The sequence below is a fragment of the Leopardus geoffroyi genome, chromosome C1 (genome assembly GCF_018350155.1).
Source record: "Leopardus geoffroyi isolate Oge1 chromosome C1, O.geoffroyi_Oge1_pat1.0, whole genome shotgun sequence".
In the NCBI taxonomy this organism is placed as follows: Eukaryota; Metazoa; Chordata; class Mammalia; order Carnivora; family Felidae; genus Leopardus; species Leopardus geoffroyi.
In genome coordinates this window covers 100,747,967-100,771,551 of record NC_059328.1, presented here as the reverse complement: position 1 = coordinate 100,771,551, position 23,585 = coordinate 100,747,967, and the positions used below count along the sequence as shown (strand labels likewise).

Genomic DNA, 23,585 nt, shown 5'->3' with positions numbered 1-23,585 from the left:
CTGGGACACTCTTTTATGGGGGGATGCTCTCCCCACTGTGGTGTGACCGTCCAGCCTTCTGCATCTCCTGGTTTCTGTTTGGGCCATGGGAGGACCAGCTGTGTCCTCTCTGGTGTCAGGCTGTGGTGTCACGGCACAAAAAGGGGTCTCCACCCCGAGACCATTGTCACCGAAGGGGCCTCTTTTTCCCACCTAATCTTCAATCCATTGTGATTTCAATATCAAAGGAGAAAAAGTCTATTTCAAACGACCACAAAGTACAAAAATGAATCTGTCTCATCTGAAAAGTCGGTGCGGACCCAAAGGTATCTCTGGCGAGATTCCACTTGAAGGAAACCTCCAGAGTAGTTAACGGAACATGGAGAGAAAACAGACTGGGGGTTCCCAGGGGCTGGAGGGGGCACAAATGGGGAGTGAGGGCTCCGGGTACATGGTGACCCTTGGGGACCGAGATATTCTGCAACAATATTCTGTGGCATGGTTCACAGCATAGTGAGCGTGCCCAGTGCTCAGGAATTGCACAACGTAAAATAAATAAATTTTTATTGAAGATTAATGTGGATTTTAAACAAACCATGAACAAATAAGGTAGCACCTAAAAGGTAGAGGAGAGAAAGGATAAGGGAGAAGAGGAACAGTCATTCTGGTGGAGGGGTCGGGGACTGGGACTGGAGCAACAATTAGAAATACAAGAAACACCCCTCGAAGGCCTTTGAGCCCTTGATTTGTGGCCGGAATCCACAGGGGAACAAGGGCGGTGGCAGGAACAGTGTCGGGAGCAGAAGCAGGAACCAGCTGACTCTGTTCAGGTGCTTGCTGTCCCAGCACAGGTCCCAGGTCACCTGCTGGCTCTCCAGCCCCTGCAGGAGTCGCCCCAGACTCCACCCCTGCCTGCAGAGACGCCGAGGACCCCGATGCCCTTGGGTCAGGCTCTGGTGCCACACCGGCTTCTGCTCCTGTCCCGGACTCTTGAGAAGGAAACAGAGTGATGGTTGCAGCGGCTCCAAGGCCTCAGGGTGAGAAGAGGGAAGGTTCCCCCCCCCCCCCCCCCCCCCCCCACCCAGCGACAGCCTCTCCAGGGGCCTTTGCAGACACACAATTCACCCCAGAGCCTCCCCGAGAAGCTGCGGCCAGGAACCCACACCAGGACCTCTGCCCCCTGCAGTCCGCAGCCCGGGGCTCTCAGTCTCTGCTCCTGGCCCCACACCAGCCCCCGGGGGCTCCTCCCTGGGTGGCCCAGCACCGCCTGGCCCGAGCATCCCATCCCCCACCCCAGCCTTCTCACCCTCGGGCTCTGGCTCCGGGGGCTCCGGGTCCTGATCCCAGGACCCGTGAACCAGGACCCTGTGGGGGGGCCAGGGCGGTGAAGGAGGCATTCCCAGGTCATCTCCAGGCTCTGCTTCCCAAGACTTCCCTGCAGCCACTCTTTCCCTCGGTCCAGGGTGGCCCTCTTGGCCGACGGGGCACACGTACAACTCTGTAGGGCAGGTGTATCGGGATTCGGCAAGACGTTTCCCGATTTCATCGGTTGATTTCTGTAAAGACAGTGACCCGCGGCCGTCCCGGAGACATCACAGCCGTGCCCGGCCATCCTCAGTGTCCTTCCACCCTCTCCACCTGTGGCTCCCAGATTGGACACAGACCTGAGTGTGCATAGACCTGCGCCTGGGACACAGTGACATCCACCTACAGGGCTCGGGATGAACATCGGGGACAAGAGGGCCACCCCAGCACACCCTGTCTCTCCCAACCAGCCTTGACCGAGTGTGAGCCTGACCGGCCCACCAGGCATCTGACCCCTTCATCAGCTAGCACCTGCTCGGGTGGGCCCTCCACACACGACCCCTCCTTCCACACAGACACACACACACACACACACACACACACACACGGGGGGACATGGGGCCGCACAGGTCAGATCAGAGCGGTGTCGGGCTGGACCAGCTGTCTCTGGGTCTCCCTGTGTTACCTTTGGGTCCCTGCGAGCTAGAGACCTGAGGCGTCCTGTGCACGACCTGACCCCCTGTCTCCAGGGTTGGGAAGCGTCGCGGCCACGGGCTCCCCTGAGCCGGCAGCCGCGGGACGCGGGCATACAACAGGAGAACATGTTCGTCAGGCGAAGGTGTCCCAACGAATGAGCCCAGTCGGGCGCTGTCTCCAGAACGTGGGTGCCTGGTGACCCGGGTTCTGAGTTCAATTGGGCTCTGTGACCAGGGAGGTGAGGTCACTTCCTGGGGTCCCCTTACCCGGCTTCCTGCTCCTACAAGAGCCCCTCCCAGGCTGCAAAGGGCTCCCCTCCACCCCATGCCCTGTCCCTACAGTGACACCAACACAGCCCAGACACGTCCCCGCGAGGCCTGGTGCAGCCGGTGCCACGGCTTTGGGGCCACAGAGCTGGGTTCAGACCTGGGTTTTCCTCCTGACCAGTGCTGAGACCCTGCACAGACCCCGTGACTCCTGGGACCCCCCAGTCTCCCCATCTGCACAGTGGGGTCCTTGTGGCATCTACTTGTAGGGGCGCCATCAGGGAGCCACCTGTAAACATGTCCCGTGCCTGCTATCCCATGAGGCTCGTGGGCACACGTGGCCGTGGAAGGATGAGGAAGGGGTGGGCCTGGCACAGAACACAGGAGAGGGCCGAGTGGAGTCTCCTTGAGGTCATGGCCCCCTGCTCAGCCCAGACCCTGGTGTGTGCCGACCCCTAGGGCACCTGGACCCCAGCTTCCGGCCGGGCTCGGGGACGGACACCAGAATGTGTCCCTGTGTCCTGTAGCTCTACACAACTCACCCTGTCCCTCCCAGTCACCCTTGACCTGGGGTGTGGACATGACCCTCCCATCAGCCTGCTCCTGCTCTGGGTGGCTTCCCCCACACGTCCCATCCTTACAAACACACACAGCCTCACACACACTCACAGACACAGGGAGGCTCGTGCGACTCACAAGTCGGATCAGGGCCGTGTCAGGCTAGACCGGCCAGTCCTGGGCCTCCCAGTGTCACCTTTGCGTCCCTCCGGGCACGTGACCAGAGGCTTCGGGGGTGAGACCGGACCCACCGTCTGCAAGTGGGAAAAGGCTCTCCCTGTGGGCTTTCCTGAGACCACAGCCTCGAGATATCAGGACACAGCATGAGAACACGTTGCGCATTCGAAGGTCTCCAACCACGGGAGCTGAGTGGGGTGCTTCTCTAGAATGGGGGTGCCTGTGATACACACGGGGGCATCTTGGGGATCCCCTGGCCATCGGCCTGGCGTGGCTCCCCTCATGGGCATGTTCCCTGGAGACAATGTCCCTGCCCCACACCACTTTTCTCCCCCACCGCCTGTCACCTCCAGGGTCCACTCATCCATTGACCCCACGCGGGTGGTTAGTTACTGGGGAGCGGGGGACTGTGTTTCCATGCAATTGCGTGGACCTGTGCCCACTCGGGGATGCCCAGAGGAAAGGACCCCACACGGGATGGGTTCAGTGTGAAGTTTTCGATGGCTAGAGGGGACTCACTACTGCCTCTCTAGGCACCTGGTCTAGAGGAAGCCCTGGAAAGGGTGCAAACCTGCCTTGGAAAAAACCCTAAGGCCCCAGGACTGCCTCCCCAGAGGGCAGAGGGCAGGGGCACCGGCTGCCTCTCCTGTGTCCCCTTCCTCTGCTGTATCTTCTTGCTCCGCTCGGGACAACTTCCTGCTCCCTCCTCTTCGATTCCCGCAAAGTTGGTGTGCTAACCTCTTCTCTTGAAACCTCAGTTTTGTACACTAAGATATTTTCTGAAATTGGACTGTGTGAACCAAACGTTTCACGATCTTCTCTTTGCTAGCTTTTCCTCTTCCAGACTAATATCAAGACTCCTGGCAAGAAAACAATTTATATTCATAATTGTGTGTGTGTGTGTGTGTGTGTGTGTGGTGTGTGTGTGTGTGTGTGAAGTGTGTGTGTAATTGTGTCTATAGATGTGTGTGTGTGTGCCCACATATATGTGTTTAGGGATTTCCCCAATACTGTTTTGGGGGTGCCTACTCTGCCCAGTATTGTTTCAGGTACAGAGATATAGTAACGAATAAAACAGACATGTGGTATGGACATATGCGCCCACACGCCCGCTCACAGTGGCTGGCAAATGGTGATTACCCCCAAATGAGGTGCCCAGTAGAAATAAGGAGAACTAATATTTACCAAGGACCTATTATGTGCCAGGTGCCCTTCTAATTCCTAACAAGCCTGTAAGATATAAACGATTATTGCCTTCCGGTACAGACAGAAAACTGAGGCAGAGAAAGGACACAGCCAGAAAGTAGTCGTTTGGCATGGAGACACCAGCCCCTAGCCTGAATTTCCTGACTCTTCTTCTTGAAAAGGAGCTCTGTTTGTGAGAATGCATGTATTATTCTAAGAAGATCAAGTTTCAAGGAAGAGTCTGGGGGAAAGAGAAACTTAGAGCTGGGTTAGCAACACAACCCCTGAGACTGTTTTGACGCCCTGCGATGTGATTTTCCTCTTCCAGTTTTGCTTTTATCTGACAGCAAGGAAGGGGCGAAAAAAGAAAGCCCTTTCCCGGATGCATGATAACCATATAGTTTTAAGTGTTTCTTGTTTCAAAAAAGAAAAGAAAAGAAAAGAAAAAAAAAGAAGCCAAGGCGAAGCGATCGCAACACGTTTTTCCAGAGAGGCTCTGAGAGATGATATAATTCTGGTTGATTCTCCAAAAGGTGAAGGCACGAGGTGAAGAGAGGGACCAGAAAGAATACCTCTCCAGGGAGATCTGATTACTGGGTCCCCCCACCTCAACCCTCTGAGACCAACCAGGATAAACACAAGTTTCCTGTAAGGGTTTTGAGAATCAAGATGTCAAAAAACTCCAAAGGGCCTTAGTTGGAAAGTTTGACCTAAAAGTGATTCAAGGTGAATGATTTTTATTTATTTTTTTCAAAGTTTATTTATTTATTTTGAGGGAGAGAAGGTGTGAGCAGGGAAGGGACAGAGAGAGAGGAAGACAGAGAATCCCAAGCAGGCTTCACACTGTCAGCACAGAGCCCAACATGGAGCTTGATCCCAAAAACCATTGGATAGTGACCTGAGCCTATAGCAAGAGTCAGACGCCCAACCGACTGAGCCATCCAGGTACCCCCAAGGTGAATGGTTTTTATAACCAGCATATTTTAGTTACCATTTATTGAGGACCTAGTATGCGTAAGACAGCTTGCTAGATTTCTTACAGACATTGTCTCGTGTAGACTTAGAAATATGTAATCTATTTGAGCTTGAGAAAAAATGAACAACCGATTAAGCATCGATTATAACTATTAGTGGTGAGTGAAAAATGAACTAAGCTCTACTTACCCAATGACTTAAATCCTGTTCTAAATGGAATATCAATTTTAGGGGCACCTGGGTTAAGCATCTAACTCTTGATTTCAGCTCAGGTCATGATCTCACAGTTCGTGAGATCTAGCCCCACGCCAGGCTCTGTGGTGACAGCGTGGAGCCTGCTTGGGATTCTGTCTCTCCCTCTCTCTCTGCCTCCCCTCCTGCTTGTACCTTCTCTTTCTCTCAAAATAAATAAACATTAAAAAAACCCAAATGGAATATAAATTTTAGACATTGTCACTGCCATGCTATTAACTTAAGGGTTTTTTTTTTTTTTTTTTTTTTTTTAAGCATCAAAAGACATAAGTAGGCAGGAAAATTTCCTGTATTATTTCTCTCACTCATGCTCATGGCAATTGTCATCATGAAAATACAGTCATTGCATATTTAGTGTGTGAAGGGGCAACAGGCCTGATACTAGAGATGCAAAAACAAAAGGAAACACGCGTTCTGTCCTTGGGGATCTTGACGTACTGTTTGGGACATGGAGCTTCCTTGTGGAAATGTACAGGGCAAGGCAGAGTATCTGTGCTTGGAGTCAAATGAGCAATACAGGTGCTAGGAGCTCACATTCAGAGAAGGGAGGGCTCTTCGGAAGCTAAGGATGCTGAGAAAAACCTCAGAGTCACACAAAGTAATGCGTTTCTCCTGAATTCTCTTCTCTGGATTTTAGAATCATCTCCTTGTTTTCTTTTCTCTCTAACCCTATCACCACCAGCTTCCTATCCAGAGGTCCATTGGTCTTGAACCTCTTCTAGAGCCTCCTGTTTTTGGCCAACGACATCTTTTTATCAGTCGGTCAACACACTGTTGAATGGGCCCTAGGTGTACAGAGAGTGGGACCTACGGCGGGGCAAGGGTTAATGAAGGAAGAGGATGATACACCCTCCTCCTCCCCTAAAACCGAAGCAGAGGCTGCCTATCTCGAAAGAACTGCCCTTTCTTTGGGTGCAGGCCCTGATAACAAGGCATATCGCCCTGTCTCCACCCTCCACAGGCCTGGTCTGTACCACACAATTCTGCCCCTGATATAGTCAGACAACAGTTCTGAGCTCGGCCAATTTCAGATTCTCCCCGAGACACGCTGAACTTCTGTTTGCTAATGCACATTAGTAACAGGATTCTAGGGGCGCCTGGGTGGCTCAGTTGGTTAAGCGTCCAACCTCCGCTCAGGTCATGATCTCCCGGTTCACGGGTTCGAGCCCCATGTCGGGCTCTGTGCTGACAGCTCGGAGTCTGGAGCCTGCTTGAGGCTCTGTGTGTATGTCTCTCTCTCTGCCCCTCCCTCACTCACGCTCTGTCTCTCACTCTCAAAAATAAACATAAAAAAAAAAAATAACGGGATACTATAGAAGGGCTGCAAATGCCCGCCATTGAGGTCTTCAGTTTCTCCCCTTCCACAGGTGAGTTGTATATTCAACATTCACCATCTGGATGCCCCAGTGGTCTTCCAATAAATGTCTGCCTCTCTTTATTTTTGCTGAAATCATCTAGAGTCGGTTTCTGAGGTTTTCAAATAATAAGATTAAATAATTCATAAATGGGTTCTAGAGAGTATGTTGCAAATTTCAGACCTGCGAGGAAAATGTAATAGGTCATTTTGCTGAGATGGGAGTGAAGACAATAATCCTCTTTATTCAGAGATAGGAAATTAGCAAGCTTGGTGAAAAGTGACAGGCAGTGTGTTTCTTGTGGTCACCTGGGACTTCACCAGTGCTAGAGTTTGAGGGGACCCAATAGTTGCCACCATAAAGCAGTTGAAAAGAAATGACACAGGCTGAGACCAGAGTCAGGTGGTTGCCTCTGAGTGCCTTGGGATAACCTGCGTAAGGGAACAGCAAATTCTGTCCCAGAAGTCTTCCTCATAGACATAAATTCAAAGTTAAGGTCTTAATATGATCCCACTAGCTACCAACTTGAGATCATTAAAAAAACAACTTTAGAAACTGATATTTCAGGCTATTGAACTATACCTGCACTTTCACTTACAAACTCACTAAGTTTCATATGTGTGTACAGCATGATCAGGAAAGAGTGACATCCTGGCCATGGAAACTAAGGAATGAGGGAGGAGCCGGAGGAAGCGGGGAATCAAAGCCTTCAAGCCCCACCAAAACATTCCTCACTGCACCCCCAATCCCAGCAACCAGAGAAAACTAGCTATCCACCCTACCGGGTTCCACTGCTCAATAATGCCCACTCTATGGCCAGCATTTGAACTCAGCACAACCTGGAGTGGGTTATGCAGGACCATCATAGAGGAGAAAGAAGTCATACACGAGGACTGGCTAAGGAATATCGTTAAGATGGGAGAAATTGTGTTAGCACAGACTTTGAGGATAGGGCGTGTTATTAGTGGTTTTGTTTGCTAAGTAACACATAGCCTGATGGATATCAGATGGGATCTCAATATGACAAGAAGAGTAATGGCGATCACTTGGCTATCTAGACTGAGAACAACGGCTCCATGATATCATCTTGGATGCGGTAGCTGATATGACTTGGAATTGGAGCCCATTGCATATGTGGTTGTATGTGGGCACATCAGTCGTGCTGGGCAGGAGCATCTTAGACCTACAGGATGAAGCGTATGGGCTGTGCGTGTGTGTGTGTTTTATGCTAAGCAACTGAGGAGACTAATAGACACCACGTGGAGTAGCTGCCTGAGCCACAGCAGTGCTCCCTTCTCTGAGTACAGTCCTTGAAATGCAGGGTGAGCCTTTGAAGTCTTTGTCTATTTTATTACGTGAACTTCTCCCCACCACCCCCACGACCACCACCCCCCACCACCACCACAACTGAATGCACTAGGGTACCAACTGCGGGGCAGGGGAACAGTCTACCCTGGGTTCAGGCAATAAGGAAGTCTGCAGAGAATTTAAAAACAATAATAAAACCAAATAGAAATCAATCTGCTTTTTATTATCACCATGTGTCGGCAATTCTAAGCAATGTCAGTGATAAAGTACTCCTTCCTGAAAAAAATCTTTTGTTGGTCTGAGTCCTACACAATTGCTTATGGTTGCCTTCTAAGTCGTATGTATGTAAGCTTCAGATTAGCACATTTTCATTTCTTATCCTTTATAATTTGCATTCTACATGGGAGTTAACTTGGAGAACTCCCAGTTATGCGGCCAAGCCCGGGCACACGCAGACTCAGCCACACACATTCGTTCGGAGTAAATTCCTGACGATTTGGGTTCATTCAAGCTCACTTCATGGGCCCAACCCCTGTTATCGTACATATTCCTGCATCCAAACAGCAGATTCAAAACAAGCCACAATGAGAGAGCGATTACAAAAATGGAGAACTAGAACTCAAATGACTCCCATTCTGTCATTTTGTGAACACCAGGAGAAATGACAGAAGATACTGGCTTGCACTGACTGGAGGAATCAAAAGGACAGCATGTGATAACCTTGATCATTGTCACCAAGAACTGGACACTTGATCTAAAGCAAATAGTGTCAATGTTTGCTATGGTTCAGACATTAACTCTGATTTTTATAGAACAAAAACTTTGGAAGTTTTAACAAAAAATAATTGAGTTGTATAATGGATTTTCTACTTTACTAGAATATTGTCAACCATGTCAGCATTTGAAAGCTACTAGAATCAATGAGTAAGACACAGAGACATGAATGGTATTACCATTCCTAGAATTTATTGTGAAATGGGATTTTAATAAATTCTGCCCAACATATCCTTATGTTTAAAATTTTTCCGGGGCGCCTGGGTGGCTCAGTCGGTTAAGCGGCCGACTTCAGCTCAGGTCATGATCTCACGGTCCGTGAGTTCGAGCCCTGCGTCGGGCTCTGTGCTGACAGCTCAGAGCCTGGAGCCTGTTTCAGATTCTGTGTCTCCCTCTCTCTCTGCCCCTCCCCTGTTCATGCTATGTCTCTCTCTGTCTCAAAAATAAATAAACGTTAAAAAAAATTTTTTTTAAATAAATAAATAAATAAATAAATAAAATTTTTCCTATTCATTAAAAGAAATTTTTTTTAACGTTTATTTATATTTTGAGAGAGAGAGAAAGAATGCGAGTTAGGGGAGGGCAGAGAGACAGAGAGAGGGAGACACAGAATCCAAAGCAGGTTCCAGGCTCTCAGCTGTCAGCACAGAGCACGACGTGGGGCTCGAACCCACGAGCTGAGAGATCATGACCTGAGCCGAAGTCAGATGCTCAACTGACTGAGCCACCAAGGCACCCCAAACTTTTCCTATTTATTTATATGTTACGTCACAGGAAGAAAATCCTGTAAAATTGATAAAAAGTATTATTCAGTCAACCATGAGCAAAGACAGTTGGATAAATCTTATTAAATCGCCTATTGAATGTGAATATGCAAATATTAAGTTTGACCAAAAAATTTGCAAAAAGTTACAACTTAAAAACAAAAACTGAAGTGATATTATTCATTACTGTGACAGACCAATATGCGAGTATAAACTTATTTTCCTTCTTTCCAAAAAATACATGAATGCAAAAAAGTTATTCCGTGACTTTTTCCCTTCATTATACTGCAATAGTTATTTTATTTTCTATCTTACTTTTTAATTTACTTTTTACTGGTATGACTGTATATACAAAGTTTAATAGTGAACTTTTTCACCGCACTTCTTTCCTGGTGTTGTTTGTATTATTATTATCTGTATTTCATGATTGCTACTGAAAATAACTTCGTTGGGGAAGATGTTTAAAAATGGATGTCCCTGAGCCTGGGTGGCTCAGTCGGTTAAGCGTCCAACTTCGGCTCAGATCACGATCTCAGTTTGTGGGTTTGGGATCCGCCTCGGGCTCTGTGCTGACAGCTCGGAGCCTGGAGCCTGCTTCGGATTCTGTATCTCCCTCGCTCTCTGCCCCTCCCCCGTTCATGCTCTGTCTCTCTCTCCTTCAAAAATAAATAAACATTAAAAACATTAAAAAAAATTTTTTTTAACATTTATTTATTTTTGAGACAGAGAGAGACAGAGCATGAACGGGGGAGGGGCAGACAGCGAGGGAGACACAGAATCAGACTCCAGGCTCTGAACCGTCAGCCCAGAGCCCGACGCGGGGCTCGAACCCACCAACCTCGAGATCGTGACCTGAGCTGAAGTCGGATGCTTAACCGACTGAGCCACCCAGATGCCCCTAAAAACATTTTTTTAATTAAAAAATGAAAAAATGAATGTCCCTAATTGGTTGACCCAGGACACATAACTGACCCAAACTGGGGCCTCAGCTAGTCCTCCTGGCACGGAGACCCACAGGCCTGAGGGGCATGGATGTCTAGAGACGTCCGCATGGAGTTGGGTTAAGGGTGATACCATGGAGTCCAAGTGCATGAACTCTCGCTGTGAAGCCCTCCAGCTGCCCTGCTTCTGCCCTTCCCACCGCCCCCTTGGATCATGAGAAACCCCAGAATCATTCCAGGAAACCTTCCCTGTGCCTACAGAGCCAGGACCAGTGTGTACCGCCAGGGCAATCGTTCTTCCACAAGGGAGGGCCTAACGGGGGGGGGGGGGGGGGGGGGGGGCGGGGAAGAAAGGAAAGACAGGAAAGACGCTGTCAGGCAAAATGTCTGAAAGGCGAGCACTCACCCTGCTCACTCTGCAAGAATAACCCCCAGAGACAGCTCTCATGACACCGTCGGGGGTGGGCGTGTGGGAGAGGGGCGAGGACAGGAATGGAGTTGACGCGGTGTCTGAGGAGGAGGCTGCCTGTTTCTGGGACAGCACCGCACCCCCCCTTCACCCTCAGGAAGCCCTCACCCCCACCCTTCCTCCAAATCATCCACGTTATACCCTGCTGAAAGGTGACAGTGACCACCTAAACGTTTAAAGTCTCCAGGATTGCACCTTAGATAAGAGTCATGGACATTCTGCCTGGCATGCCCTCAGCGCACCCAGGAAGATGAGAACGTCCCGATTCTTGCATGACCCCATCTCCCTGGCCATGGCCTACTGACCCAGGGATGGGCCCTAGCTCCAGCCGAGCCAAAGAACTTCTTTCCTGGGAATTAAAAAAACATTTTTTTAAATCACATTTATTTATTTTTGATAGAGAGACAGAGCACAAGTGGGGGAGGGGTAGAGAGCGAGGGAGACACAGAATCCGAAGCAGGCTCCAGGCTCCGAGCTGTCAGCACAGAGCCCAACACGGGACTTGAACCCACGAACCAGGAGATCATGACCTAAGCCGAAGCCGGACGCTCAACCGACTGAGCCACCCAGGCGCCCCTTTCCTGGGAATTTTTAGCTCCAAATCAAGAAAGTCGAGGTCTGACACCTGCCACAGCGGGAGGCTATTGCCGCTTTTGTTTCCAGAAAGCCAGACTGCAGCTGCAATGAGATGGGCAGAGATCAACAGGCAAAGGAATAGTAGAGAGTCAGGTGGCATCTGGGTCTCTTATTCTAGCCACATCCATGCCCCCCTCTGGTAGCTATGAATTCCCCTTTCTGCTGAGATGAGGTTCGGATAGTGACGACCAAAATTACACAGGATATGTGAATCTCATACGAACTGGATTCTTCTTCTTCTTCTTTTTTTTTTTTTTTCCAAACAAGAGCAAAATTGAGAGGTGGAAAAGCATGAGCAGGCCTCACACAAATCCACCTGCCACGTGTGACTTGTGCTTCCCGTCTCTGGCTGTGTCTTGTGTCACTGCACGCCTGAACTCACGGGGCAGCCAGAGGTGAGCGGGAGCCCCATGAGGCCAGCCTGGGGGACAGCTGTGGCCAGCTGCAGCTCCCCATACCAGGTGTCATCCTTGGACTGGGGTTCAAGTGACCGGCCCCTCATATCTGAGGATCCCATATGCCTGCTGTTGCTCCCTGCTGGATTGCTTCTTTTTATTCTCGTGCGTCCTGGGGCTTATATCTCCCACAGAAGAGACCGTCCTCTCTTGATCTAGCAGAGGAAGGAGATGGGTCTCCAGCCAAGAAGGAAGGGATGATGTGCAGGCACTTTTTCATAGGCCATCGCATGGAATCCCGACCTTCACCGCGTATGTGTGGTTATCTTCATTTTGCACGAGAGCCCAACCAGGGTGTTATTCCTCCCACCTGTCTTGCGTCTGCAAATAGCACACACCTCAGCAGTCGCTGTCTTCTCCCCTTTCCACCCCCCTCCCCCTTTTTTGGCCTTGTTTCCTAGACAAGAAGCAGCACGGATAGAAAGCCAGCTACTGCTGGTTCCTGAATACAAGACGCCAGGGGAAGTCTCTATTTTCATACCAAACCTGGTTTCCTGGTGGGCACGCAAATTGTTGCCTGCTAAAATAGCAACCCTGGCAAAAATGTCTCCAATCTGCTTAGATGTGCATCAAATTAAGAGCCTGCCTTGCAGTTAAACCAACTGACCGTTTCTAATGAGCTGGAAACAAAACTCCCTTCAAAGCCATCAGCCGGTGGCCCAGAATCATCAGCACAACTAGAAACATGGGCCTCTAAGGCCGAGCCTCCTCCTATGTTTAGCTCATTTCAGCCCTACCGTCTCCGTCATTATTCCTTCCTCTCTCCCAGACCCTGCAGTCCAGGACCACTGCCTTTATGCACGCACACATGCATTCACTAACAGTGATAGACAGCAACCATTGGGCCTAGAGCCCGGGGACATGGTCCCTGCCCTCAGGGAGCCCCCCTCGAGCAAAGGAAGTGAACACAACTCTTGTTTCCTTTGCACTATCCATGCTGTCCCTCCACCCACCCCTGTGCTCTTTCCCAGTCAAGACCAGAGTCATAGGACCAGTTTCCACGGCCGCTAGCAATGTCACAAATTCAAATGCCTCCAAGGACCAGGCAGATAATAATAAAAATATTTGACATTTTCTCAAACACGACAGGCTGCCTCTACGCTTTCTGCTTTCTGTTTCATCAGCCTGCACACTTTTCCCTGCAGAGCTCCACATGGCTTACTATTTGCCTCCCTACAGTCTTTTCTGGAAGGTTATCTTCTCAGGGAGGTCTTCTTGGCTCTCCTTTTTAGATTGCACCCCAGGATTCTCCACCCCCTCCCTGCTTCATCTTTCCCTATAACGTGTACCACTACATTTATTATATAATCTACTCTCGTGTTTATTATCTATGTCGCGTACAGGGCAGAGATTAGTCTGGTTTGTTCCCTGATATATCCCCTGTCCCTAATACAGTCTGGCCCATGGTGGGTGCCCAGTAAATATTCATCGTATACCCAATGCTAGGCATTGTCCTAAACATTAAACACTCACTTAACACGGCAAACCTCTGAGATTGGTACCATATATGACAAAGGGGACATGGATGATGCCCATTTTACCCACCAAGAAGCTGAAGAACAGACAGATGAAGTTCCACAGCTAGTTAGGAGTAGATCCAGAGCTCAGGCCCCGGCAGTGCAACCATATCCTCGTTCCTAACACATTCTACAACATGATGGGGCTGGTGGGAAGCATAACAACTAGGAAATGCTTGCCCTGCCTAATAACACTCCTTTCTTTTTTTTTCTTTTCTTTCTTTTTTCTTCTTCTTCTTCTTCTTTTTTTTAATCCTGTCTGGACCAAAATAAGAGTCTGTTGGACACATTTAGCTCTCAGGTCACCAGTTAGAGGAGGCCTGGGCTTAAACTAGGAATTGTAGACAAAAATAGGTTTTTATTGGGTTAGGAGGGAATAGAGATTTAAAGAAAGATTATCTACACAAGCCTTGGGCATTGAGGAATCTTCAGGTGCCTTTTGCTAGTCTGCAGGTGCTTTGGTAAGAGGGTCCATGCTAGGGGAGGCTTCAGGGAATGCTATTGGAACATCATGTCCTTGTGGCCTGGCTAGACTCTTCCTGGAGAGCTGATCTCAAGGGCCACCCAGATGACAGTCAGGCTGTTGACTGTCACAGGTTGGTCTCTGGGACAACAGCAGCTTCGTGGAGGAAGAACCCAGCCACAAAGTCACGGACATGTGTATTGTCACAGCACTGCCATGGCATTAAGGTAGCTCCCTCCATGTCCTCCTGGACTATTCAAAATAGTTTCTTTGGCAGGCGGGCAGTCTATGGTTAAGATACCAGAACACCCTGGCTTGCTTCAGACCCCAGCCATCTCACACTAGGGTTTCCAGTTCAGGGGATCCAGGGGTTAGAATGCCAGTCAAAGCCTTCAGAAATGCCTTCTCACAATAATACTCAGAAGCCACAAGTATTCGTTGACTACCGTGGGCCACATTAATAACATGACCCAGATGGTAAAGAAGATAAAGGAGGACTTGTCCTCTGTGAGGCAGCTAACATCTAGTAATAACCCGCCCAACCTTTCCAGGCAACTACAAATGGCTGGAAGTTGCCCCGCCCTTAACACTCACTCAGCAAACGTTGGTCGAGCCCCAAGCAGTGCCAGCAATGTGCAGAGTGGTGCAGACAAGCATGAGACACGTATATTCTTAACTGTGAGATAAGCAGCCTATCAGATGAGCAGCTGACGGGCTGGAAGAAGGCAGAGGAGGGCACCACACCCTGTCTGGGACGTGTTGTTTGCTGGCGGGAGAAAGATGCAAATCAGAACCGCGTGGGCCAGGTTGTGTTGAAGAAGAGCTCTCCCGAGGGGCTGCCGGGTGGGCAGGTCAGAGCAGATGGTTCCTCGAAGGCCGGCAGGACCAGGAACCATCTCGGTGTACAGGTGGGAAGCGACCTAGAACGCAAAAGCACTTGAGCAGAGTCCGGTTCCATCCACTTGGGCTGAGGGAGAAGGAGGTATGCACGGGGAGAATGCGGTTTCCACAGCCTTTGATGTCACATCATTCCATGGAACAGAATTTGCCTTTGGCAAACTTTGTGTCTCACTGAGCCTCTGTAAGTGGATGCCACCAGCCTCTCTATGCATAGTAGTTAAGATCTTGCGTGGGCCCTAAAGTCAGACATACCTGGGTTTGGACTCCTGTTCTGCCACTTACTGGCTGTGCGGACCTCGCACAATTTACTGACTCTTCCAGGGTCTCTGTCTCCTTGTCAGTAAAATGGGGTAGTGTCTAACTCTGGGAATTACTGGAAGGATTGCATGAAAACAGGAAAGTATAAAACTACACGTATTATATCAGCCCGGACTATTCAAGAGGATTTTCTGTTAAGAAAAGATAGGGCAAAGCCCTTTGCAAAGTATAAAGATCAATGCCAATTCGGTATTACAGCTTTTGTTGTAGATCAGCTCCCCGAGGGGGAGATTTGTGTTTGTTTGGTCCACGGCTGCCCTTCCAGAGCCCAGGACGGTGCCTGGCCTACAGCAGGCGTTCAGTAATATTTGTGGCACAGACCGATGAACGGCGGCCCAGAAGGAAATATACAAACTGAGAGCCCAGCAGGCAGAAGTGAGCTCCCTCATCTGGCTATAGGACTGGAAGCTGAGCGTCCACTGGAGCACCTCTCCCCTCGCAAGCCTACCAGCTCGAAGGCTGGCAGCTGGCCAGCTGCCTCTCCGGAGCTCAGTCTCAACCCCCAGAAATCTCTCCAGCCCTGCAGGCTGGGCTGCACATGCACAGGCCCGCTGCATCCGAGCTGGTTGCAGTCACCACCTCCGGGTGGGGGCTATTTTGGATCTGAGGGTGTCAGGAGCATAAAAGGATCAGTCTTGGAAGTTGTGGCTGAGACACAACTCTCTCAGGCAGAGAGTGCTGGCTTCCCTCCCCACGTCTAAACTGGAGCCTGAAATAGCTGTGAGGCTAAAGACAACCTCAGAATAGCTTTTGGCTTCACCACAATCTCAGGCTAGAGCACAACACATACCCAAGAAGGGCCAAATAGGCAGCTCGTGGCGTGGGAAAGTCCTTTGGGAGAGAAAAAATGAAAATCGTGATACAAAATCCAGGCTTGTCCTTGTTTGGGGAAGAATGACAGCATGTTCAGCAACTTCAATGGCACAGGCAGTGGTTGGTGACCAGTGTGGCGAGGTCACAGAGCCAGCAGGGCGGCTATAGCTGGGGGTGTTTGCATTGGAGAGCCTTGGTGTGGGAGTTTCTGAATGTTCAGGAAGGTACTTTCAAAAGTATTCATCTCAGAGGTGCCTGGGTAGCTCAGTCGGTTGAACGTCTGACTCTTGGTTTTGGCTCAGGTCATGATCTCACAGTTTGTGGGATCGACCCCCACATTGGTCTCCATGCTGAGCATGGAGCTTGCTTGGGATCCTCTCTCTCCCTCTCCTTCTCCCTCTGCCCTCTCCTATTCTTTCTCTCTCTCTCCCCCCTATGGAATCCCATGGAGTTCTCTTCACAAGGCACTATCATTCCCATTTTACAGGTGAAGGAGCTGTGACTCACAGGCATTAAGAAATTTGGCTCAAGTAGTAAGTGGTAGAATTGGGATTTCAATGCTGGTCTGTGTGATTCTGGAGTTGCACAAGTAGGTAGGATTCTGACCTCTTCAAAGGGACAGAGTCATGAAGAAGACAGGTTTCCAGCTCTCAGGTGTTTGAGATCTGTCTCTGGAAGCCCTCTGGGAATGCTGGGGACACCCCCCGGGCCCCAGCCCATGCTTTAATATGGACAGAGATGGGGCTGGAGAATCCAGGGTCTCCCGGTGCAGCTGCCTCTCTCTAGCCTCCCTGGGAGGTGGGAAGAGCAGGGAGCTGGGGATCCAGAAGGAGAGCAGAGGAAGCCAGAGGGCCGCCCACCCGCTGCAGGGTGCCCATCACTTGCAGCTTCTGCTTTTGAGGCCCTTCCTTTCACTCTCAGTGGTCTGCCCCAGGAAGTGCCACATGCCCCCTTGAGGGTCTGAGACTCTTCCTCAAAGATAGATACTCTGCCATGTTTCAACACGAACGATGGTACCCTCCAGAGTGACTGCCAGAGGCAAGGGAGGAAGGATCACGTGAGAAAAAGAGCTCAGACTGAACCATGACCTAGGTTATCTCGGCTGCCGTTCCCATCCTGTTGCTCGAGACCCTCAACCAGCCAATGTGCTGACATCCACTGCTGCTGTCCTCTGTCCCCTTACCCCTCTCAGGCAGAGACCCTGCCTCTCTTGAACCAGGCTGGGAAGATGAAGACACTAGGGAAGATGTGGTGAAGGAGAGCACCACGAGAGGGCAGTGTAGAGCAACCCCCCAACCGGCCCCTGTCATCTCACCAAGGACCTGTCCTTTTCTCAAAGCCAAGGACCAGTCACCAGTGGAACACATTCTAGGGGTCCGTGAGCTTGGCATGGAGAATCTTCACATTCCTTGTGTTCGTTGCTATGGTAAGTTAACGTACAAGCGTGTGTTCTAAATTATCCGATGCCACCTCATGGCTGCGCTTCAAGGCCGTCCTTGACACTTGGCACTAAGTAGCAATATGTTAATCGGCATAAACAAATGCGTGAAGGACAGAGGCATATGTAATATGGAAATAACGTGCTTGCTCTACATGTAGCCCATGCGACGTCAACTGGTTTTGCATTTGTTCCAATAGAGCCAGCTGGTATGCAGTATATGGCAAAGCCAGGTGCCAAAGAACGTGAACCTTGGCTGTCATTTTACGAGAGGAAAGCAACCTTCAATAAAACCACCTTCTCCATTATGTTGGACTTTTTGATCTTGTTGCGCCCTTTATATGATATTTAATTGGTATATTTACCTTGGGTTTAGGCTTGTATGATTTAGCAGTTTATACCTAGCTTCATACAAGCACATATTTAAGTAAAAAAATAATTTAAGTCAACACTGGTCGACCGTGAACATTTTTTTCCTCTTAACTGCCGTTACAAACACAAACTTCAGCCAGGGTGAGGCATCAGTGCTTGGAGTCAGGGAAGGCGGAATAGGAGGAATAGGAAGGCTGGGGTGTGAAGGACAAGGAAGTGTCCTCCTTAGAAGAGGTAGAGGCCAATCGTGGCAGAGGAAGACTCTTGGACTTGGAAGCAGAAAGAATGGGTTGCAGTCTGGGTTTGGCCACTTTGTGGCCTCCTTGGCATGTTGGTGTCTACTTCTAAAGTTCTGGCTGCTTGGTGAGCTTCCGGTCATCCAGCAACCCCTTAGCTGCTCCCCACAAGCTGGAAGGTCAGGGACTGCTGGGGGGCGGCAGGGGGAGCCAACGGGAAGTGGCTTTGGGCTACACAGATCTGCCTGACATGTATGACTGCTGGCCCCCAATAGCCTCCCCCAACTAAGCTGCCTACCACTTTGCAGTGAATCCATTAGTAGAGGTCAGGGGCAAATAAGCGGCAGTCCATGGCAGGACCTTGCTGAAAAGAGCCCACGCTGGCTTGGACTGGCCTTTCCCATCAGCACCCCCAGGGTACACGGTCCATCAGACATTCTGGATTCCATAGACTTGGGTTAGGAATTGGACAACCTGTTTCTTTTCAAGGGTGGGAATAAAGCCAAGCCATCTGGCAAAGAAAATTCTGAAATCGTTGGGGCCTCATCTCTCTGGGACAAGGTCCCCTCTGCTGCCTGTAAGATGGGATTGTCCTCCCTTTCTCCAGGCTCGGGTTTATCATCAACATCAATAATAATCACCACTTAAAAATAGGCCTTTATAGCTTATAAAAGCTCTTCACATGTATTATCTCATTTGGTAATCAGAATAAAGAGCTCCGGGAGAAAGATCCCAAGGCCCAGAAGTTAATAACTGTGTCTGAAAACACAGTTATAAAGTAGACGCTGGAGACCAAAATCCGGATCTTTGGACCCAGGGCCCCCGTTCTTTCCACCACAAGTGCTGTTTTCACTTGCACAGTGTACAGGGGAATTATGCAGCTGTCCCTGCCTTTGGGACACTTATGAGCCCAGATGTTTGGGTATCAGCTTCCCAACTTAGCCGTAGGATACTGGACACATCTTGGAGTTACCCAGAGCGGTCATGCATAAATGCCTGATGCGGTTTTGATCTAAGAGAATAAAGTTGGAGTGATTTGGGCACAAAGGCTTCCTGTCCCGTAGAAACATCCTCCTCTTGCTCGTCCCTGACCAAGTTCCTTGAACAGAGGACAAGGATCTTCATTCTACCACAGGGACTCAGCCCACAGGGCTGGGGGTAGGGGTGTTGCACATAAGACAGCGGGGACTAGCGGAGAGAGGAAGGGAGCAGACTGGTGCTCAGGTACTCAACTTTATCTCCTCTGCAGGTGCCTTGAATATGTGAAATACACATAACCTGAAGAACCAGACTGGATTGGCGATCCTTTAAAACTTTTTGTTTTAAAACAGAGAAGTCTCTTTTTAAAGTGCAGTTTCACTGGGAAACCCAATACTTCATCATAACAAGCAGAGGTGCTCTTTACTAAAGAGGAAGGGAGGGCAGAGTCATATCCACAGTCCCCCAAGCCGCCGCCTCCTTTCGGGGCTCCTCATGGCACAGTTTGGGCACAGTTTGAGAATCACCTGACAGGATAGTTTGCCAGCCGGGCTCCAGGGACACTGAGGTGAACAGCACCCAGGCCCTCCCCGCCAGCACTGCATTCTCAGATCACTGCAACCCAGTGTGACACGGGCCAGGACAGGGGGTGCCTGGGTGCTATGGGACTAGAGAAGAGTGGCCCGCCCCAGCTGGAGACAGGGGGCCTGGGGCAGAGGACGCTTCCCAAGAAGGACTGGTGCTTGTAGAACACTTCTGTAAAACAAAAATACAAAAGTTTTAAATAAATAAAAAAAAAAAAAAACCTGCTGGTGATTACAGATGCAAGCACATTCATGAAGTCACTGCCAAAACAGTTTGCATCTCTGGAGGGCAACCAGTACGCTAAGGGGGGAGAAGTCAGGTCTATGTGGAGAGGCAGGGCTCCCTCCCGGCCCAGCCCAGGCTGTGTGCTTCTCCTGTGGAGCTGAATAGCCTCCAAGCTCCCCAAGCCCGAGCGGTGGCAGGCATGGCCCTCAGGAGTCCCACAAATGTGCTAAGTGTCTGTGTGTGGAAGGGGCAGCAAAATATCCCTGAGCTACCCGAGACCAAAGCCCACTCCTGCCCTGCCCCTTGACCCCTTCGAGATGAGATTCAGCTTCCGTCCGACCGTAGATCTCCCCTCCTTCTGCCTCACTTCCTTTCCTCTCAGTCTGTCTTCCTGAGTCTCTATGTTTCTCTTTCCCTGCCCCCCTCTCTCCAGAATCGCTCCGAAATCTAGACTATTTAAGGACATGGAGAAGCAGCCTAGTATATTATTAAGCACAACCCCCCCCCCAAAACCACCACCAACAAAAAAGGCAGTGTACTAAACAGTGGGTGCTGTATCATCCCATTTTTGTTTGTAAAATGACAGCACTGGGAGGGGCACCTCTTTCCTGCTTCAGTTCAGGAAACAAACAAAAAAAAGGAGAAATGAAACCAAAGAGCAGCAGAGGCTGATCTCTGGGCATTTGGGGGCTGATGCTCGTTCAGGTAGGAACGTGAATGGGAGGAGGAGAGGAGGTCAGCCTGGAGTATTCTGTGGGATTCAGCAGGCGTTGAAGTCGCACATCTTCCTGGGGCAGGCTCAGGGGGAGGTGGAGAGGACTGGGGGTGTCCTCATCCATCCTCTTCCTTGGGAACAAACTAAGGTAGCTGGTTAACCCTTTATTACCTAGTGGATGGCAGCAGAAGGCAGGTGCAGACGGGGGCATCGAGGGGCTTAGAGTCTCTGTGAGGTCAGGAGAGTGGGTGGTGAGCTCCCTTCCTCCTCTGGAGTCTGCCTTAGCGTTCCAGTTCAGGCTTTCTACCTCGGTCCGTGGGTTCTGGAGGGATCCACGATGGGCTCAGAGTGGGGAGCGGTGCATGCAGACTTTTTCTGGAATGATGGTCCACACTTTTTGTGGCATTAAGGAGTGGTCCAAAGCCTCCAAGTTATTAAGAACCATCATTCCCAAAGTTGAAGGAACTGGAACGTTTTGTCTGTTGAAAGGTAGTCATGTGAAAGAAGGCAAAATGCTGCCTGGGTTCCCAGGAAGGAACCGGAACCAAGGGTGAAATTTCACAGGGGGTGGGGGAGGGGGCGGTTTCAGCTCTCTGCAAGGACCAACTATTTGAGTGATGTGAAAATAAAACAGGCCGTCGCTCCCCAAGGGGAGTTCCTTGTCACCGAAGTATTCAGTGCTGGGGTGCAAGGTGGACCGAGGGCCTCACGCGTCTGGTCCAGCTCTAAACTGGACAGATTGAAGGAAGGCTGGGGTTTGGATGCCCTCTCAGGAAAGAGGGGAGACAGATATCACCCTGTATGTGAGGAGGACATCAGCAGGGCTGCAGAATCTCAGTGTGCCCCGTCTTCAAGAGCCTGGCGGGGGCTGGACCTGTGCGCTGCTCCCTGGGGGCTGCGGAATCTATCTGTGCTTGTTCTCTTTCAGGCAGCTTTCCTCAACTGTATTCTGTGTGATATTATGGGAAATGCTAACGGGTTTTCTCCACCAGTTATTTTTGAAATACAGTAGAAACCTTGGTTTGCGAGCATAATTCCTTCCGGCAGCATGCTCGTAATCCAAAGCACTTGTATATCAAAGCGAGTTTCCCCATAAGAAATAACAGAAACTCAAGGGGCGCCTGGGTGCCCCAGTGGTCAGCGTCTGACTTTGGCTCAGGTCGTGATTTCACGGTTTGTGGGTTCGAGCCCCGCATCGGACTCTGTGCTGACAGCTCAGAGCCTGGAGCCTGCTTCGGATTCTGTGTCTCCCTCTCTCTCTGGCCCTCCCCTGCTCATGCTCTGTCTCTGTCTCTCTCTCGCAAAAATAAATAAACATTAAAAAATACCTAAGAAAAAGAACAGAAACTCAGATGATTCATTCCACAACCCAAATACATTCATATAAACATGATAGCAATATATAATATTGCAATATAATTCAAAATAATAAAGAAAATACAAAATATAAAGAAAAACAAAGCAATTAACCCGCATTTACCTTTGCAAACCTTTGTGGCTGGGGTGAGGGAAACAAGAGAGAGGAGGGTTATTGTGAAGAGCGACTTTCACTATCACTAAGGAATGTCAACTGCAGTACAGTATTAATAAACTCTTGTCATATACTGTATTTAATGTCACTGGCAATAAGGCAGCAGAGGAAAGGGTCTACATCTTCAGGCAGCCTGAGCTAGAATGAAGCAAAGCATTCCTAAGCTTACTCTTGCGTGGAAAGGCAAAAGAGTGTCCATAGGTGCTTTGCAATGACAAAAAATACCCAAGTGCCAGTTGTGGGCACCTTCCAACGTTCTGAAAAATCACTCGCTTCTGCCAAACACCACAGCCTGAGACCAAGCATCTGAGCATGGAGACGATTACCCACAATACTGCAGAGAGAGAGAGAGAGAGAGAGAGAGAGAGAGAAGAACCATTGGCTCAGTTGTGACCATGATTCATCATCACGTACTACTCATATTGCAAGACATCGCTCGTTTATCAAGTTAAAATTTATTAGACATGTTTGCTCGTCTTGCAAAACACTCACAGAACCAGTTATTTGACATGCAAGGTTTTACTGTATACGTTAGAAAGCCCTTAATCATGTTTACGCAGTTATTTGTAAGTTAAATATTTTCAAGAAAGGTATGCTACAGGAGAAACACCACTCTCTTAGAAGACCTGATGCTGGGCTTTCCAGCAACGTTCCGTACTGATCTGGCACTTGCTACTTCAGGTCATGTCGACAGCTGGCTTCCAGTCCGTGATTACTGACATAGATTATGTATCTTGACTTCAAATTTTACCACCTAGTTTCTACTTAGTTACCATTCACTGCAGACATGTGGTTCTTATGGATCTGTGGCTTAAAGGAGGGAAATTTGACGTGAAAAGCAGTCATCTGGGTCTCAACCTGCCTGAATCAAACAAGATAATAGACATAATATCGCAAAGGGAAGGTGAATAGTCATGGTCCTCCATTTCTTTAAAAAAATAAAAAATGGAGGAGAGCCGTTGTGGATGAAACAATGGCTTTGGAGCAGCCTAATCAGAATGATCACAAAACCATCACGCTTGGTTCAGAGGGGCAAACATTACTTCTTATCCGGTTTTCCTTATTTGTGGAGTTGACACGCCCTCGCTGGCCACCTGGAGGTAGCCGGCAGATTTCCAATGGGCAGAATCCAGAATTGGCCATGAGCGCAGAACTCACCCCAGTCACTCTGCTTTGCTCTTTACCCCTCAAGAGCAGCCTGAGCGGGCCTTCCCACCAGGGGACCTCCGAGAGGGTTCCAGTGTTCAAATCCATAACCCAGCCATTCCTTCCTGACTCCCATTGGGCTGGGCCCATGTTGGAGAGAACCTAAAACTAGGGGGCTGGAGCCTGGGCACGATGAGCTGTGTGGGGCGCCCGGGGGGCTCGGTCGGTTGAACATCTGACTTCGGCTCAGGTC

At 49.7% G+C, this 23,585-nt stretch overlaps 1 long non-coding RNA gene across 1 annotated transcript; it reads right to left on the bottom strand.

Annotated features, from left to right (window-relative positions):
• Positions 1-526: 526 nt before the first annotated feature.
• On the bottom strand, positions 527-1,373 carry LOC123596688. Its single transcript, XR_006711806.1, has 2 exons — positions 1,286-1,373; positions 527-968 (listed from the first exon to the last, which is right to left on the bottom strand). It is a non-coding gene; the product is annotated as an uncharacterized LOC123596688 (long non-coding RNA).
• Between the last annotated feature and the right edge of the window lie 22,212 nt (positions 1,374-23,585).